Genomic DNA, 18,587 nt, shown 5'->3' with positions numbered 1-18,587 from the left:
AGGTCCCAAGCTTTCACCATCACCACTAACAGAGCTCCACACTGCGGCCACTGGAGTCCCCACAGGGCCACCGGTAATGCCACAGCCACCATCAGTGCACTGGGACCAGACTCCTGCCACTACCAGAGGATGAGAATGCTCCTCTCTGGATGCCTGGCTTGACATTGCCACCTACAAACTCCTTGGTTGCCTTTGCCACCACTGCCATAACTGAACTTCAGACACCAATAGCTCCACAGATTCCAAACGCCAAGGCTTCACTGCCCAGGCTCCCACCCATGGCTGTCCTCCAAGATGAGGCCAATTCTCCATCCTGCCACTGATACATCTGGGTTCCTCAAACTGCCTTAAGACACCTAGGCTCGCTGTTTGACATTCTCCCCACGGATGGATGCTGACACTGCTCCTGGTCACTGGGAACTTCCAATGTGAAACCCTGCTGTGGAAATCTGAGGTTGGCTTCTATATGCTTCAGTCCCAGAAACCAGACTTCTTTCACAGCCACTAGATGCCTTTGCAGGTGCCACCTATACCTCCAGGCTTGGGAAGGGTCCAGCACATGCCCTTCAATGCCTGCTGCCTGTTCATATCTGTCGGGGGAATAAACCATTGATTGGGTTAAAGCTCTCAGAACTGAATCATTTCACTGATAATCTTTGTATTGACTCACCCATGAGCTTCTGGGGACACCTACTACCTAAAGCACAACACATCTTCATCGAATAGCTTAGCAAGACCTTCTAGATAACTTGCAAGAGCTTCTACATTAGCACTTCTTTCTTTGTCTTGCACTTTTATGGAGAGGGGCCTCTTGCCAAAAATATAATGGACCAAACTCTGGCGCCTTCAAACTTCTTCTGCAGCTTTCTCACTTCTCTTGTCAGTATAACAATCTAAAGTGATGGCCTTATCTGGATTTGGCTTCATCTTCATAGAACGTGGGTTGTTTCTTCTTTTCTTCAGAAGATAAAAAGTTTTTCTAGATCAGCAATAAGGCTTTTTTTTTTTTTTTTTGGCTTTCTAGTCGTTTACATATGCCCTGGAGCAGCACTTTAATTTCCTTCTTGAACATTTCCTTTGCATTCCCAGTGTGACAATGTAGTGTAAGATGCACAGCTTTTTATTTGAAGTGCAAAACGTAAGACTCTTCTTTTTATTTAAACAACACAGACCATTACTGAGTCATTAATGGTTCTAACTTCAATATTGTGTCTTGAAGAATAAGAGGATGGTGATCCATGATCTGTGGAGCAATAAGAATGTACATATTAAGGTTTTTATCTTATATGAGTGGGATTTGTAGTGCCACTTGACAGTTAAAATAGATCATAGTATGAGTTATAATGGCTTAAAATCTTCAACACTCATTAGGCAGTCCCTTCTGCTCCATAGCAGGGGCATCTATCTCACCTCCTCCTGGATGGCCTGTTTGGATCCTCTCTCACAGCACCTATGAGTTCTACATGCACTCCATCAGCAGCTACACAGTACTCGTGGTGGCACAGCCTGGTGAATGAATTAAGCACTTTTAGGTCAACATAAAAGAATGCCACTAAAAATACTTACAATGCCATAAGAATTAGCATCACAAAAAATAAAATAGATAATCTCAGAAGGAAGGAGAAAGATAGCTCTGCTGGGGGTTCTGGCACTGGGTAATGCTCAGGAGCTCACATGTGGGAGATGCCATTGAAAAGTTTAGAACTAGGGAAGTGAGGATACATTCTAGGAGATGTGGAGGGCTGTGGCCTTATAGTTTCTTGACCTTCTGCCTCTATTGTTTTGGACCATGAATTTATATTGCTGCCAGGAAATGTGGCTCTCTTTCAAAAGATGGGATGGCAGCTTGGAGCACCATATGTACTATCTATCTGTCTATCTCTCTCTCTCTCTCTCTCTCTCTCTCTCTCTCTCTCTATATATATATATATATATATATATATATATATATATATATATATACCAAGTGGAAGATAATAATGTTCAATATCCACTGACTTTCGTATTGGCAGCTAAGCTTCCTCCTCTTCTTGAAGGTTCAGTGGCCACTAGTGGCTTCATATCTTCCTGTGTGGTCAATTCTGGTGTAGGAACAACCTCTGATTTTGAGGGCTATTTCCCCTCCTTCACAGGGAATGTGATGATATGCTCCCCCAAATGTAAGCAAGTAAATTGGACCACAGCTGCTGGAGGCAATTATATCACTTGATATGGTGCTAGAGCTGCAGGAGAAAACACCCAACATGACTGAATTTCCTTGAGCCTTTCCCAATTCACACCAGAACCCTGCCTCTGAGAATAGTCCTGGCCCTCCTCCACAATTGGCCATCTTCCCAGACTAGGTTCCACCAGCTGAAGGATGTTAGCGTTATGTGTCTTGGGAACATATGGCAGATCCCAGGAGCACCAGCTGAGATTCCTCTGCACACACCTTCAGTCATCTGCCCCTGACCCCATCATCAGAGAGCTCAGACTTACAGGATCTGTGTTCTTCAGCTGGGGAAGGACATGGAAGTTCCCCTCTCTCTATTTCAGGCATAATGATCAATAGGAAGGTCCTGAGAAGCTTCAGGTCGTCCAAGTATTGGGACCTCAAAAATCTTCTGGATAGAGGTAGAGCTGCATTTTGATGATGGAGCAGAGGGTGCTGTGGAATGTGGAGTAAAACAGAGTCATGATGGACAGGGCCTCTCTTTTAACTAGAACCTCGCAAGGTCCCTGCATCATGGGTTCCCAAGGAGTAGCCAGGCAGGTCCATGCACCAGATCAAAAGGGCAACCTGTGAGGCACATGTGTGGGTAAGGGGCTCCCCACACTTGCTCTCCGGTCTCTGTACAGAAAAGTAGTGGCAACCTGGGTTTGGATTGGCTGTGTTGGAAAGGGATCCACATAGGGCTTGGCTCTGAGGCCCCAATCACTACTCTGTTCCTTTGGTGCCCAGAATCAAATGCACCACAATATGTTCTTTCTACAGGGTTAACCCCAGAGTTGAGTCCTCTGCTGGAAATCACATAGGGTAGAAATTGGGGTTTGCACAGCCATCATTTATAACAGCTCCCCAAGAAACCAGGAGCCTTCCTGACTGGCCCAAAGTCCACTCCCTTCTTTCCTTGAAGCTACTCCTCACAAACATCTGGCTGCAGGTTTCTAGACCTAGAGATGGTGAGGAGGATGACACCTCTAACATCCTGTGCCCCTCATCTGCCAAGATGGCTTGTGGGCTTGACTAACTTCCTGACAATATTGAAACTCCAGGAGGACTAGAAGGTTTTTCTGCTTTGATTCCTAAATAATAAGCCAAATGATGCCCCCTGGTGGTGCTACACATACATTTGAGTGATGACTGAGCCAAACCACCTACTGCCTAGCTATTCAGGGCCAGGACACTATTCATTTCTCCCCAGGTGTCCCTATTCTGGCTACATGCAGGTTGGAATGCTCCCAGATGCAATCCACAGACTCCTTTTTAAATGCGGAAATTGTTTTTTCCTGAAGCCTCAGAGTAGTGAGACCTGAGGCAGAGAACTTTCTCACAGGGAGGGGATATGCCCACAGGGTAAGGCCAGAGCTATAGGCTGCCTATAGTTACACAGAACCAGGCCTGAGGCAGACACTCTTTGGGCTCATCCTACTCAGTTTTCTAAACATCCAGGCAGGATGCTCCTCTGAAAACACTACTTTCCCCAGAGCTGACTGAGTTCCCAGAATTCCCAGCACCAAGCAGGAGATGGCCATGTGCCAGGGCTTGGAAGCAATACACATCTTTTACACAGCAGCTCCAGCACCTTCTGAGGAATGTCCAAATTTTGGGAGGAATACAGTACCTTTCAAGAATTGAAGACAGTAGCTGCTGCATAGTAAGTGTGCATACATTTGTTTTAGTAGCACCACCTACCACTGTGTTTCTGGCCCATGCTCATGGATATGGTTTCTTCAACTCTTCATGGTAACTCAATGTGATGGGTATATCCCTCCTCTATAGATGAGGGAACTGAGTCATGGTCAGATGAAATGACTTGCCACAGAATACTCAGCTACAAGTGCCAGGGTGGGAATTCAAATCCAGGCTGTCTCACACCAAGTCTGGAAGAGAGTACCGTTATTAACTCATTCAACAAACTCCAATGGGTGCCTCCTAGAAGTGAGTGCTTCCTGCGTAAGCCCAAAGATTCATACCACCCATGCAATGTAGGTGTCACTTTTACCATTCCCAAGTTTCCAATGAGGCTGCTGACCTAGGAAGGCAAGGCCATCAGGCCTGTGAGGAGACTGCACTTTGCATCAGTGAAGCTCCACATGGATTCAGGTTGCTCTGTCTTAATAGCCAATGCATCTGCTTCCTCAGATCACAGTCAGTAAACATCATGGTCATGGTCAAAGGTGGGTTCATGTCATTGTACAACTGTCCATTCCCACAGAATGTGAATCAGCAAGAGTAAAGATTAAAGTAAGCTCCAGACTCTCGGTGACAATGATGTGGTTTCTGAACTGGAACAAATGTGCCTCTCTTGTGGGGAGTGATGGTGACAGAGGCAGAGGCTGGGCAGGAATGGGAGCATTTGGGAAATCTCTGTTCTTCCCCTCAATTTTGAGCTTAAAAATTCTCTAAAAAGTTATCAAGTAAAAAACAATAGGAGGAAGAAGTGTGCTTTGTCACTCTGCACTGGGAGAGGCTGAGGGCAGGCAACCAGAGCTTGGGGCAAACAGACCCAGCACCTCCTTCCCAACCTGCCTCTCTCCAAGCTCAGCACAGCATGGTCTTCAAGGGGCTTTTGTGTCTTTATAGAGAAGCTGTCTGATGGTGACAGCTCAGAAGCCCTGCCTGACACCTCCTCAGAAGGCCTTGAGGGGGAGACTCAGATTTAGGGTGGCCCACCTCTCCCTCTCTGTCCCTGGGCGGTCCCTGCTTATCTCCATTCCACCCCTGCCCCCTCAGAGGCTGCCAGCTGCTTGCTGCCTGATCACCTTTAAGCTGCCCTTTCCACTCCTTGGCCCAGCAGCTCCTGTCCATCAATATGCTCTCAGCTCTCATGACACTTCCTCTGAGAAGCCCATTCTGACTGCCACCTAGGAACACCCTGACCCTCTGTCTCCTCTGTTTCCTCAACCATTTCTGAATTTATCCTATTTCTTCATCAGTTTACTTGTCCTCACTTGGTCTCTCCTTCTAGACTGTGGGTTCCAAGAGGGTAGGGGTCTTCCTTGTGCTCACTGTTCTCTCCCCAGCTCCCCCAGGATTGGAAAGGAGGGCTTTGAAGCTGTGGAAAAGTCATAGGGTGAGGATATAAGGAGAAGTGGGTCAGCTGCAACCTGAGGGACGGCCCTCACTATATCCTGCCATGCTGGCCCCCTGATCTTGGCCTTCCAGCCTTCAGATCTGTGAGAAATCAGTTTCTGATGTTTCAAAGCCACACAGTTGATGGTCATAGTTACAATTGCCTCCACTGATTCAGACCAGGGCAATCTGAGCCAGGCTTGGGTACTGCACTCTGGACACTTGGAGGTACCCAGGAAAGCTGAGGATGTTCTGTCCATGGAGCAAGTTGGTGTCTGTTTGTACAATATCAGGGTCTGCTCACCTGATCCAGTAAACACCTGGCAAATAGTAACCCTGCAGGCAGCACTTAGGAACAAAGACAGGCATAGGGGCAAAATCAGCCACCTCTACTGCAAGGGGCTGTGTTCTAAATGCAGCTGCTCTCACCCCTGCAGTGGGGACATCTGTGGCTTGCCTGCTTGGCTTTCATCTCCCTGTCTTGTCATTTACCCTTGAATATTTTTGGTGACTCTTTCTTTCTCTCATACAATGATTCAGCCCCTCCAGGATTGACCACTGAGATCAATCCATCCCACCATGATGGGCAGAAAGAAGCAGTGACCCAGGCTGGCCCATGACTCTCACTATCATCATTAGGACACTGTCTTTTCCTCCAATGTCAAACTAGAACATTGTGTCTCTAAAGCTGCTTGGCAACATGCCACCACCCCCAGAGACAGGGTGGGCAAAGAAGGCAGTGTCGGGAGATGGAGAGAGGCAGTGTTCTGATGATGACACTGCAACCTCTGGATAAAGCTGTGCCTGAATCTGTTGTGTTCAGCCCACAATTCCCAAACATGTGAACCAAAGCAATCCACTTGTCAGCCTTTCTTTCTCCTGTAAAGTTATGCCTGTTTACTTATTGATCTAGCTAACATTGTTAGGGTTTATCCAATTTGAAAGGTGGACCACTTTGCTGCTTCATAGCTGTGTGGCCTTGGCTCAAGTCCTTAAACCCTCAGAGCTTCAAATTCCTCGCTAATAAAGAGGAGTTACTACTTTCACCTACACAAGAGGAAGTCAGCCTTGTAGATTATATGAGACAAGGCAAAGCACTTAGGATTGATGTTTGATGAACTAAAGATTCTATAATTCTAGTCTACTAGTTAAGCATACTTGACTGAAGAATAACTACAGGGAATGCTTTCAAAGACCCAAGTATCACTGAGTGTCTGACTCCTAGGGCCTCAGCTATCTGATTTTTCAATGTGGCCTAGGTATGGCAGCAACTGTCGCATTCCTAAGAACAGCCTCAATCTGAGCTCCTAAAACATCAGGCACAGAAAAAGGCATAAAAATATGGATCTTCCATCTTCTCATATCATCAAAAGAAAAACACATTGACCCATCTGAATTTAGAACTCTGAAACCCCTCACCCAAAGGCTCAGGACAACTCCATGGCAGGATCAGGAGGCTCCCCACAAAGAGCCTGTCCCTTTGGACATCAAGGAATACCCCTTGCATTCAACATATAGCACAGCTCTGGGGCCTGCAGCACCCCTACCAAAGGCTTATCCAGGTGATCAAGCTGATGCACTGAGAGCATCTGCAAAGTCATCTGTGAGCACAGGGCAGAAACTGACCCCCTGCAGCTGAGTCCATCTTGCTCCCACTGGAGAGAGCGAAACAGTCCTTCCTGCATACAGATGGCACCACTAGAATAGGTCAGCAACACTGCTGCACAAGGGAAAAGAGACTGTCATTCCAGAGGTTCAGGTGCTACTAAATAAGCAGGACCACAATTTGAACCCAGGACTGTCTGATTCCAATGTCTGGCCCTTTGCCAACTCCAACTCACACACCCAGCATAGGTCACAACTACCTATGGGCTGTTGGTTGCAGCTGCAGAGCAATGTAAAGCACGGTTTGCAGCCAGATCCCTGGGTGAACCACTCACTATCTCTGTGACCTTAGGCAAGATACCTGCCATGTCCTTGTCCCAGTTTTCTAATGCACCAGTGAAGGTGTGTTGTTCACTCCACAGAGGATGGGGGTGGTTAAATGAGATTGTGTATTGAACACCTAGGTATCTTATGGTAATTTTTTGTTTTGTTTGTTTTTATGCCTTTATTTACTCAGGATGTCTTTAACTTGATCCTGGGCTTCCTGGAGGGGAGCAAGCCTTATCAGCTGCTGTTTTATTATATCTTAAGTACAGCCTTGGCAAATTCCAGGGAGGGCCCAGTCACAGAGCGTGGTGCCAGCTGGTAGGGCTCACCAGAGGTGGTGGTCAGCTCTAGAACCTCCTGGGCTTAGAAAGCAGGAACAGAGGGATGTGAGCAGGGAATTTTTAGGAATCACATGGTTATTAGGGACAGAGGCCTGGGAACAAGGACTCAGGCCATGTCCTGTTGCATCAGGTGCCTGAAGCCTTAAATTTTGCAGGCCCATGGAGGTGACAAAAGTGCCCTTTCCTACTTGTTAACCAATGACAAAATGCTCCCAAAAGCTACTACAGCACCTCGTGAGGCTTCTGCAGCGTGACCCAACAGCATGGCAAAGGAGACACAAGCAAAGAAGAAAGCCAGGCCCCTCTTGCCACTCTCACGACTGATAACTAGGGGGATCAAGGCTATCAGACACCCAACACTATACAAAGCTCCCAGGAGCTGTGCTGCTAGAGTCCTGAAACAGCCTCAAACACATCATGTGGGTGGGACTGTATTATTCATGAGAAGTTCCGCCCCCATGGGCCTACACACAGGCTCAACTGAGTCAATCCTACAGGACTCAAGGGACCCAGAAATGTCCTTCTTGGAAGTTCTGTGCCCATTCAATGAACAAGGATTCTGCCACCCCTACTCTGAATGCTGAAAAGTGGAGGCTGAGTCTGGGGTTCCCAGCCCAGAGGCAAAATTCTGAAAAGAATGGGCTGAAGTTTCCTCTTTGGCCTGAAACCCTAGTGACCGTGCTTCCTTCCTACTGGTCCCTGATACTTCCATGTTCCTCCTCTGTCCCAAACTCTTCAGGGCTCTCATCTTACACAGAGTAAGGGCCAAAGATGTCAGCAGCCATGAGACTCTGCAAGGTGGACCCTGTTCTTTCTCTGACCGCATCATCACTCTCCTTCACTCTGCTCTGGTTTCATTGGCCACCTTGCTACTCTGTCTTCCCAGCTCAAGATCTTGCAGGTGTTGATAATTCTGCCAGGAACACCCTTCCTGAACAAGTGTATGTCCTCCCTTCCTTCAATGCTCTGCTCAAACATTATTCCCTCAGTGAGGCCAAGCTGACCACCACCTCTAATGAGCCCTTTCCATGTCTTTCTGACCTTTATTTCTGCCATGGAACTTATTATTTATCTACCTGTCCTCAGACTGGATTGTACTCTCAATGAAAGCATGTGAGTAAGTGCTCAATTTGCATCTGCAGGGGGAGGGGAGCATCAGTGGTGCTCAGTTCGTCCACCACTTGATGCCACCCCTAACACACACACACACACACACACACACACACACACACACACAGAGAGAGAGAGAGAGAGAGAGAGAGAGAGAGAGAGAGAGAGAGAGAGACCAGGCTGGCCCAAAATGTCTACACCATGCAAGATCTCGAGCTGACAGCTCACAAGATGGAAACATGGCTGCAAAGGGGTGCCAGGCTGAGCAATGGTGGGGGGTGATAAGAGAAGGGCAAATCTCACACACACATACACACATACACAAACATACACAAATCATAGCCTTATTTATTCATATATACTCATGCAGTACACAAAACAGACTCACAAAAACAGTTCACATCGATTCACATGCAATGTCTGGAATTGCACTTGGACATCTGCAGAGAGATGCACATACATTCTCATACTCACACACTGCAGCCCAAACTCCACACATATGCACACCACACACAAACACACATCCACACACACACACACACACACTCACACACACACACACACACAGCCATGTGTGCACCCATGCACACTCAGTCCAGACCTGCAGATGCCATCCTTAGCCCCGCCACTATAAATGTTCTGCATCTCTACAGGGACCTCAGAGGTGACTAGCTATAAATCCAGAGGCTGGACTAATCTCCACCATGGCCCAAGGGACAGTAAATTGGAAGCAGGGCAGCAGAAGTCTGTTTGTCATTCTCCTGTGTAAGGTGGTTAAGATGATGGGACCCTGTCTGCCAAAGGAGAAGTCCCTGTGAAGTCCCTGTGAGACCCCCAGGTGGTGGTGGCTTTGGGTACTGTGAATGTGTGGGTGCAGGAGGGAGTCTTTTTGTCCCCAAACTGAACCTCTCCTTTGCTGAATGCTGGGCCATCTTTGGCAAGCCCACTAAACATGGACCTCCCCAAACAGGCCTATCTGTCCCCAGAAGCTTGTCTCTCCTTTAGGCCCCCTCACTGAGACCCACACAACTGTTCCTGCACAACAAGGGGTCCCAACCAGACACCTCAAGGTATGCCCCCAACCTGGAGGATCTTCACACTGCATCCACCCCTGCACACAGCTTAAAGACACCACAGGTACCCCATACCTCCAGCCCCAGAACCCTAAACATATGGGTCATCCCTCCAGCCCTCCAGAGGTAGATGCTCATCCTGGGTGAGCCCACCTACTGTGTGGCAGCTCCTGTCACCAGGGAGCACACCTCCAGGAACCATTGCCCCCACCCAAGTTGGCTGTGCCTTCCCAGATGTGCGGCCTGCACCTACCTTCTTCCTCAAGGTCAGCAGCAGCTTCAATACTCTGCAGCAGCTTCTGCCTTATGCCAGATCCTCATCTCTAGGGGACAAGCTGGTGGGCATGGGTGACTACATGGTAGGAGCATCCAGGGCTGTCCACTCCCCAGCCCACCTGGACCTTCCTTACCTGAGGGAGCAGCAGCCATGGCTCTCACAGCTTCCTCTGAACAGAAAGGGATGGGGAACCCTTGGGTATATGTGCCTGGTAAGGGCAGTGTGTTTGGTGTGCTACAACTCAGGTGGGCATGGGTAGAGCCAGGGACTGCCAAGTTCTGAACTCAGAGCCAGGTGCCTCCCACTACAGTTGGACCATTCACTAGGAGGGCACCATCACCTAAGTTCATCTTGGAAAGTGTTGGGAAATTTTCCTGGAGACCAAAGCCTTCCTCAGGATCTGAGGATCTCCTCACCTGATCCACGCTGCCCTCACATGGACTCATCCCAGCATCACAGAGCAATGGTGCAGTAGCTTAACCACAAGAGGCCTCTGCTTCCTGCAGTGTCACTTCAGCACCCTCTACTAAGGAAGCCAACAGCATGCACTGTGTAAATGGGAAATGGTGTAAAAACCAGGCCATGGGGGAGGAGCAAACACTGAAGGAAGGAAGGAAATAAAATCAGAGCCAATATTAATGAACTTGACAACAAACATAACAACACTAAGGACCAATGAAACAGTTGTTTCTTTAAAAGGGTAAACAAGATTGGTAAGCCCCCATGCTAAAATAACCAAGAGAAAAACAGAGAAAAGCCAAGTTTATAAAATTAGAGATTAAAAAGGTGAAATCACTATAGATATCACAGAAATCCAGCGGATCATTAGAGACTATTTTGAAAACTTGTACTCCAATACATTGGAAAACCTAGAAGAAATGAATACATTTCTAGATGAATAGGATCTACCAAAACTAAATGCAGAGCAAAAGAAAACCCAAACAGACCAATGACTTGTAATGAGATGGAAGGCTTTTCATTACTGTCTCTAACAAAGAAAAACTCAGGGATGGATGGACTCCCAGCTGAGGTCTACCAAAAATCTTTGAAGAAGAATTGATGCCAAAACTCCTCAAATTACTCCATGAAATACAAAGGTATGAAACACATTCCAAATTTATAAAGCCAGCATCGCACACATACCCAAACTAGATAAGGACACATCAAGGAGAAAAACCTACACATCAACATCCCCAAAGAACATAGATGCACAAATATTGGATGTATGTTTTCTCTGATATGCAAAAAATAAAGAACAAAAAGGAAAAGTAATGTGGGAAAGATGAGTGGAGAAAAGGGACCAAGGAGTAGGGGTAGGGGAGCTGAGCCATACTGCATCAGTAAAAATATGGGGAAAATGATACAGATTTCTAAGAAATCTGGATACTAACCCCAACAACTGAGACAACCAGTCATTAAGGGAATGGAACAGCTCTCAAAAACTGAGAGGTATCACATTTCACATAAAACCACTGTTTGCTTGTTCTGGGGGGTGGGGAGAGATGGGACTTGTCAATTAGCCTACCCTTTAATATAGAAAAAATGCCACAAGATATTTGTTTGATGACATCGGAGGAAGCCCTAAAAAGAACACCAACACAAGTCTTCACAGGTGTCAGCCTTCTGAGGCAGGTAACATGGCTCTCAGTAAATTAAGTGTCCTGGTAGAAATGTAAAGTGATCCAAATCAAGCTAAAAGAGAGATGGAATCCTAGAGGTGATGACCCAACCAAGAGCTGCTCCTGGATACTACATTCCCCCACCCCCACTTTGGGTAGTAGTTATGATCATTTAATTTTCCCTCATGAAATTTATAAAATAGGTGCAGAATAACCATCTTAGTGTATTCTACTGTGATTAAGTTTTTTGTTCACACAGAAAACACTCTACTACCATCCCAATTCCAGAAAGTCGGAAGATGTACTCAGGGGGCACTCTTCCTCTGTCAAAGCAGAATGACACCAATGCCTCAAGAATATCTTACACCCTTGAAGTAATTTTTCTCTAGGTTCAAAAAAAAAGTGAGTTTTCTTTTCTTGTTCTTCCTGGCCCAGGTGTTCTGATGCCAGGCCTGCACTCTCTTTTAAGGTGTTTGTGATGGTGATTGGCCCAAGACTCACAAACTGCACAAAGGATCAAAAAGAGGCCACCTCAGAAAGGGCAAAGTGTGGGCAGTAGGGCCACTAGTGGATGTGACAGATGATGCAGACCCTTCAAGACCAAGGAAGTGAGTGACAAGTGGCAGCTCATACAGCAAGTATGAGTCTTCCCTTTACACTTATAGCTGGGGCACTAGATCAGGGGCCAGCATCCCTTCAACTCAAGAAATATTTTGAATAGACCAGAAAAGGGGATGCTTTATTTTGCAAGAATGCATCTATAGGCCAAGGCACATGGTCTCCTTTGAAGTGATGGTTGCATTCCACATCTTTGGGGAGCCCAATCTACTCGGTGGAGAGTCCCACAAAAGTCATGTAGTGTACCAATACATGAGGTGGATCTCTCACCCATTCAGCTTCTCCTGCCAGTAGCCATCTGGCTCCATTACCTATTCCATTGCCTTTGTCTGGAGTGGTGTTGAATCCTTCTCTTTCTAGAAGAGACATATTTTCTCTTCTCAGCCTTGATTTTTAACATCTCAGGATTCTCCTGGTTAGAAGGGGGAAGGAGGCATTTTGTGTTGAGCATGGCAGCATTCCCCCCTGATCTGAGCCAGTTAGGAAACTGCTGCCAGGTACTTTGAATGGCTGCCTGAATTTTCCAAGTTAGTCAGTGTCCAGCAGAGGGAGCTCTCTGAAGTCCCAGCCATCTACCTGATGATGGAGATCAGAAACTGAGAGCCCAATCTGTAACCAGGTGGAAAGGAATCTGACCTGGATTGAGGGAGGGATAGAGAAGGTCAAGAGGAACAGTAATTGAACACATGAAAGCTTGGTATGTTCCATCTGGGGCTTGTTTCCTGAACAGACATGTGAGATTTGTAGAGGGGTTGTCAGCTAACCAGGGACTGTGGATTCCCAGGACGAGCAGGACAATCATTTTCTGGTGGTGTCTTTCCTCTTCAGGTGTGGTGAATGAGGGTTAGAAATGTGTGAGTGCGTGGTTAGTGGAAATTCATGAGGGCCTGTCCACTTATCCATGAGTTGCACTTCTGATCTCTGGCTTTTCTATGTCTTAAGTAGGATTGAGTCTTCTGCCTAGAATGTATGAGAAGGGTCCTGAGGAGAGGGTGTTGTCCTAGAAGAAGGGAATTCCTGCATGGAGGCCAGAATTAATTTCAGCAGCTGTAAAGAATATTGAGTGCTGTCTTCATATTTTCAAAATGGAGAATGCATTCTTCTTAGTGAGGTCTGAATGATCTCATAAGGGTTCAACTGCAGCCCCATTCTGGGGACAGACAGGATGTGGAGCTGGGCAGTAGGTAATATCATTTCCTATATCAATCTAGTTTCCTGACATAATTAGTCTTCAGTTATTTTGTGACACACATCATGGAATTGACTGTGTTCTTTGCCTTGTTCATCCATTGAAGGAATTTCACAGACACAAATAGTGAAAGGGTGAGGGCAAAGTGTCAGATTATACAAAAACAATATAAAGAAAGCAGAACTCCTGCACGGGTGGGGTCCCAAGAGAGGGTTGCCAATGAGTGGCAATTGTCTCAGGTTTTATAAGGATCTAAGGCTTAAGAAAATAGCCTACAGCACACTCTTGGTAAGGCATTCAGGGACAATATGCTCTTCATGTGTCATTTCTTCCCCTGATGTTAAGGTCACTTCATTGAAGTTTATCCCTTTTTAACAGATGTCTCACCCTTTGTTTGAAGCTCAGCCTTGCATCTGTGGTCTTTGTATTCTGTTCCACTGCCGTCTTTCTGTTAGGAGAAACTTGACCTTAATGAGTGCAAGTCTCCTATCTGCCTACCCAGCTCTTTCCCTACCTAAATTTTAGGGTGTGAGTCATATTTTGTGTGTTCCATGTTGATTGAGACTACAGGCATCACACAGTCTCCAAATAACTCTTCAAGATTTACTCAACTGGTGAATAACTTTGGAGACAAAAGTGAGAACATAATTACATTGAATGAGTCACCTATACTCTCTCTGGGGAAGCTGTCTCCCAATAGTCACCTTCAAGGTACTTCTGAGCCCCTTTCACTTCAATTTTCTACCAATCTTGGACATTTAGGTGAAGTTAATTCCCAATATTCAAAACAATATGGCCCTAAAATTGGGCTCACTCTTTTTGGCAGCTCTTTCATTTTCAGTCTCTTTTGGACACAGAATTGGCATCTGAGTCACATCTTTTTTCTATCATAAGCATTCCAATTCCTCAGAAGAGCTGTCTGGATAATTGCATACACATATCTGTTCCAAAATGAGATTTTAAGGAACAAAACCAATGTCCATCAGTGCTCAAGAAAACCTCTTCTAGTGGTAGTCACTTCCCTACCAACTACAGGAGGAAGTAGAGAGGCATGACCCACAGACCCTTCTGTCTACATCACACCACAGGAACACCAGAGGCTCCCCACTCTCTTGACAAACAGAGAACTCCACTCCTTCACACTGTGGAACTCAATGCCCAGGGTCAGTCCTCACTAGTCACAGCTAGAGATGCAACAGGGAATAGAGGCAATAGAGTGCACCTGGAGTGAAACTCAACACCACACACCAAACCATCCTCAACCACTGCACCAAGAGAAGGCAGATGATAAGAATGGATCCAAAACTAATGTGAGACACAGAAGATGGGAGGCTGAGGTAGGAGGATTGAAATTTCAAATCCAGCCTCTGTAACATAGTGATGCCCTATTCAAATTAGTGATAGCTTCTCTCAAAATGAAAATGGCTCAGTGCTTAAGCTCCTCTGTGTTCCATCCTAGATTAAAAATATATAAATAAAAAAATAAATAGCAGAGACACATCCATCTCATTGGCAGGGCAAATTTAGCACAAATACAAGACATTTCACAATACAAGGAAACCTGACACCTCCTACGTTCTATAATTTTCTTGGCACTGATGCCAAATATTTGAACTTGCCAGACAAACTATGCAAAACATTAATCTTTTAAAAATATCAATGGAATCTGAGAGAATTCAGCTGAAAGATTGAAGGGGTTTAAGGCAGAACATGAACCCAGATAGAAAATGTTTGAAAAAGAACCAGACTTAAACAATGAGTCACAATGGCTGCCAGAAGGAACTTTGATTTGAAACCCTCACTGAATTGGACAATTTTTTGTTGCTGGACAGAAAAGTGGGCAAAAACATTCAGGATTTTTGAGATATGATCCTGTCCTTCCCTCTACTCTCTGCTCTGTCCTCCTCTCTGTTCTCTCTATTCTCCTGCTCCAGTCTTCCTTGCTAGGAAAATACCAAACTCCTTCCCATTGTTCTTCAACCTCTCTTTCCACATCCTCAGAACCACCCGAGCTGCTCTCAGCCCTACCTTACCTGTCTTCCCCCTCCCAATACACACCAATCTGCTCCTGCCACCCCTTCTTACCCCTCCACCCCTCCTCCTGCCAGCACAGCTCCTCCTCACTCGCTCCATACAACTCCCTCTTCTCCTGCAGCCAAGGCTCCTCTGCCCACCTCTTCTACTGACACAACCTTTCCCCTCCCCCTCCATCCCTCTAACCCCCCTCCTTCCTCCTCTCCTGAAGCCATGGTTACCTTCACCCACTCACCACTCTTTTCTCCTGTCAGTTAACATTTTAACTTTGTAAGCCAATTAGTTGTCTTTAACAAACTTATTTAAAATTAATTCTATATATGTTAAATAAAATTTACTTATTTTTAAAATCAAATATATCAGAGAAATGCACTGAACAGTATCAGTTTTTTTTTTTTTTCAGTTGAGGAAAAATACTAGAAAAAAATGGATGTTAGACCTTTTTTAGACATTCACATTTTTTCAACAACTGTTTGATGACCCAGAAAAAAACTGCATTGGTAACTTTAAAGACAATGTTACTTGTTGTTGTTGTTTGTTCACCCAGCATGGACAAAAATGTCATGTACATGGTAAAGAATGGTTACTAATATCTAGATAATCAATCCTTGACAGAACACACTGTCCAAGAAAAATGGGAACCAAAAAGAAAACACTTTTACAATGTATAAGAATTGCCATTTTATATTGCCAAACATTCTAGGCTAAGCAACTGTTGATGGGTAGAGGTGAAGATTTCCCTGGGAGAAGCATTTCTTACATGATGTGGAGTCTCAGGGAAAAATGAAGTCTGATTGGTTATTATCCAGATAGCCTGGCCCATTACAATATAATTACATGACCAGAATAACTCTATATCATGTGCAACCAGAAGAATGAGAATTTGTACTCCATTTAAGTATGATGTGTCAAAATGAATTCCATTTTCACATATAACTAATTAAAACAAATAAAAGTAAATGTTCTTGGGCACACTAAATCAAACAACAACAACAACAACAAAATAACTACTAAAGATATTTTCACAGGATATTTAAGTGACCATGGACTCTATATACTCTAAGGGCCAGAAGGATTGGTTAACCCTCCTTCTAGAGAATCCACTGTCCTGTCTGTACAGGAAGGGGAGGCTTGGTATGCAACTTGCTGGAGAGATTTCATCTACAGCTGTTAAGTCAAGGGCTGCAAGAAGTGTCTAATCCTGCAGAATTGGTAGAATCACTGAAAATTGAGTAAAAACTTACTGCCAGTGTCTATTCTCTACACCAGTCACCGGTATACACTGTGGTCCATCAGAGTGCCATGTGTGGCACAGATAGCATTTTATGTTATTGGTAGACTTCTTTATTTTCTGACTTTTGAAATTATATATATATATATTCAAAATCACTAAATCAAGAGAGTTAAAATTTTTATTACCTAATTTATTACCTATAATGAAAATGACAAAATCAGAATGTGTCTCTGATTAATTAAACCTTAGTAAGGACCATTATAAACAGCAGTAGCAGCAATGTACATGCACGGGCACATCCAAAACAAATGGCCACTTACACAGGTCGGATGTTTTAATTTTGAGGTCTGGGAGGAAAAAAAATCAAATTTTGGCCTCCTCATGATTGATTCTACTTCAGATAGGCCAACTCTTCCGTCAGGTTCTCAGTCAGCATCTCCAGTTCAGCTCTAGCTAGGGTCAGCTCATCTGGCACCTTTTGCAGGACATTGATGTCAGCCAGGTCATTCTTCTATCTTAAATGTAGTTTAGGAATGCAATACACTGATTTGGACAGGGCCACTGTCATCTTCAGGGCTATCTGATACACAAATCTATGTGACTCTTTTCAAATAGCAGCACTGTAGTGTGTGATATGTGTTCTTGCTTTCGTAACTCCCTTCCTTCTCTCCATGCCTTCCTTTTTTCAGTATCATGATTAAATTTTCAGTTGGAAGGAAGGAAAGACAAAACTCATGAGATGATGCTTTTACACCAGCAATGAATCCCACTAGCACTGTGCATCCCAGGAAGGGATTCCACTTTGGCTAGCTGTTCTGGCCTTAAGAAAATAGCGGGCCTTATATTTGTGCAGTTTCTAATGGTGTCCTAAAAGCAACTGAAAATTAAATAATAGTTATCCTTTTGCTGAATTTTCTTCATGATTTATTCATTTTGAAACATTGGTACTTCTTCATTATATTTTCCAAGATTTTATAGGTTAAAGACCATCATCCTTGCAACTTCCTGTGTGAAAATTTTGTAATCCAAACAGTGTGTATTCCTTATGTCAGGAAGTATGCGATATGGAAGAGGAGATGAAAATGTAAAAACAAGTGGATGGATAAAATTTCAGGTGTATATGCATCAGGAAAACAATTTTTGCACTTAACCCCTTATCAGATACATTATTAGTTCATTGAATGCATTGAAAATTAAAGTTTAGGGCATTGGTAGAGTTATGTTGAATTGTAAGTCATTAAAACTATAGTGATCCATAGACTTAAGAGGAAGCAACTTATTTTACCAATGTGTAATGTGAATTTTGTTTGAGTCTAAATACTTTTTGGAGTGATCATCCTATTTCCATTTGTCCAAACATCAAATATATGAAGAATGTGAACTTCAGAAGATTCAAAATATGTACTATCAATGGAGGCAGAAAAATAGGGAATAAGAGGACATGGTAGGAAAGGTAAATTATCACTTGTCTATTCCACTCACTTCATTCTGAATCCCATGCAGCCTATTTTGCATTGCCAATCTGCAAGATGAGCTAGGCATTGCCAATCCTGGCAGAAAGGATCTGGCAAAATAAAGGAAGTCATAGATAACAAAATTCTAATATGCTAGTAGTTTACAAATGTATTTTTGACACAAAATTTGAGTGGTAATGTTAAATGCTGTTTCACTAAGAATTACAAAAAAAAAAAGAAAAAAGAAAAAGAAAAAAAAAAGAAGTGGTGTTAAAACTATAAGCCAAGGATGCAAAGTAAGGGATTATGGTAAAGCCCTACTTTCATTGAGGGTTCTGAAAACAACCCTTTAAGATAAGTAGTATTATTCTCATTTTATAGAAGAAACTGAGATTCAGAGAATTCACCCAGTTAACATTTGGCAGAAGGAG

At 44.5% G+C, this 18,587-nt stretch overlaps 1 long non-coding RNA gene across 1 annotated transcript in view; it reads right to left on the bottom strand.

The window, feature by feature from the left end:
* The window catches only part of LOC144366280 (uncharacterized), a 470,215-nt gene extending 451,948 nt beyond the window's left edge, over positions 1-18,267 (bottom strand). The window contains exon 1 of the long non-coding RNA XR_013425293.1: positions 18,185-18,267. This is a non-coding gene — a long non-coding RNA (uncharacterized LOC144366280). The remainder of the gene's footprint in view (positions 1-18,184) is intronic.
* Positions 18,268-18,587: the final 320 nt, after the last annotated feature.

The sequence above is a fragment of the Ictidomys tridecemlineatus genome, chromosome 8 (genome assembly GCF_052094955.1).
Source record: "Ictidomys tridecemlineatus isolate mIctTri1 chromosome 8, mIctTri1.hap1, whole genome shotgun sequence".
Classification (NCBI taxonomy): Eukaryota; Metazoa; Chordata; class Mammalia; order Rodentia; family Sciuridae; genus Ictidomys; species Ictidomys tridecemlineatus.
The sequence above is the reverse complement of the archived record's forward strand: the minus strand, read 5'-3'. Positions and strand labels throughout refer to the sequence as shown.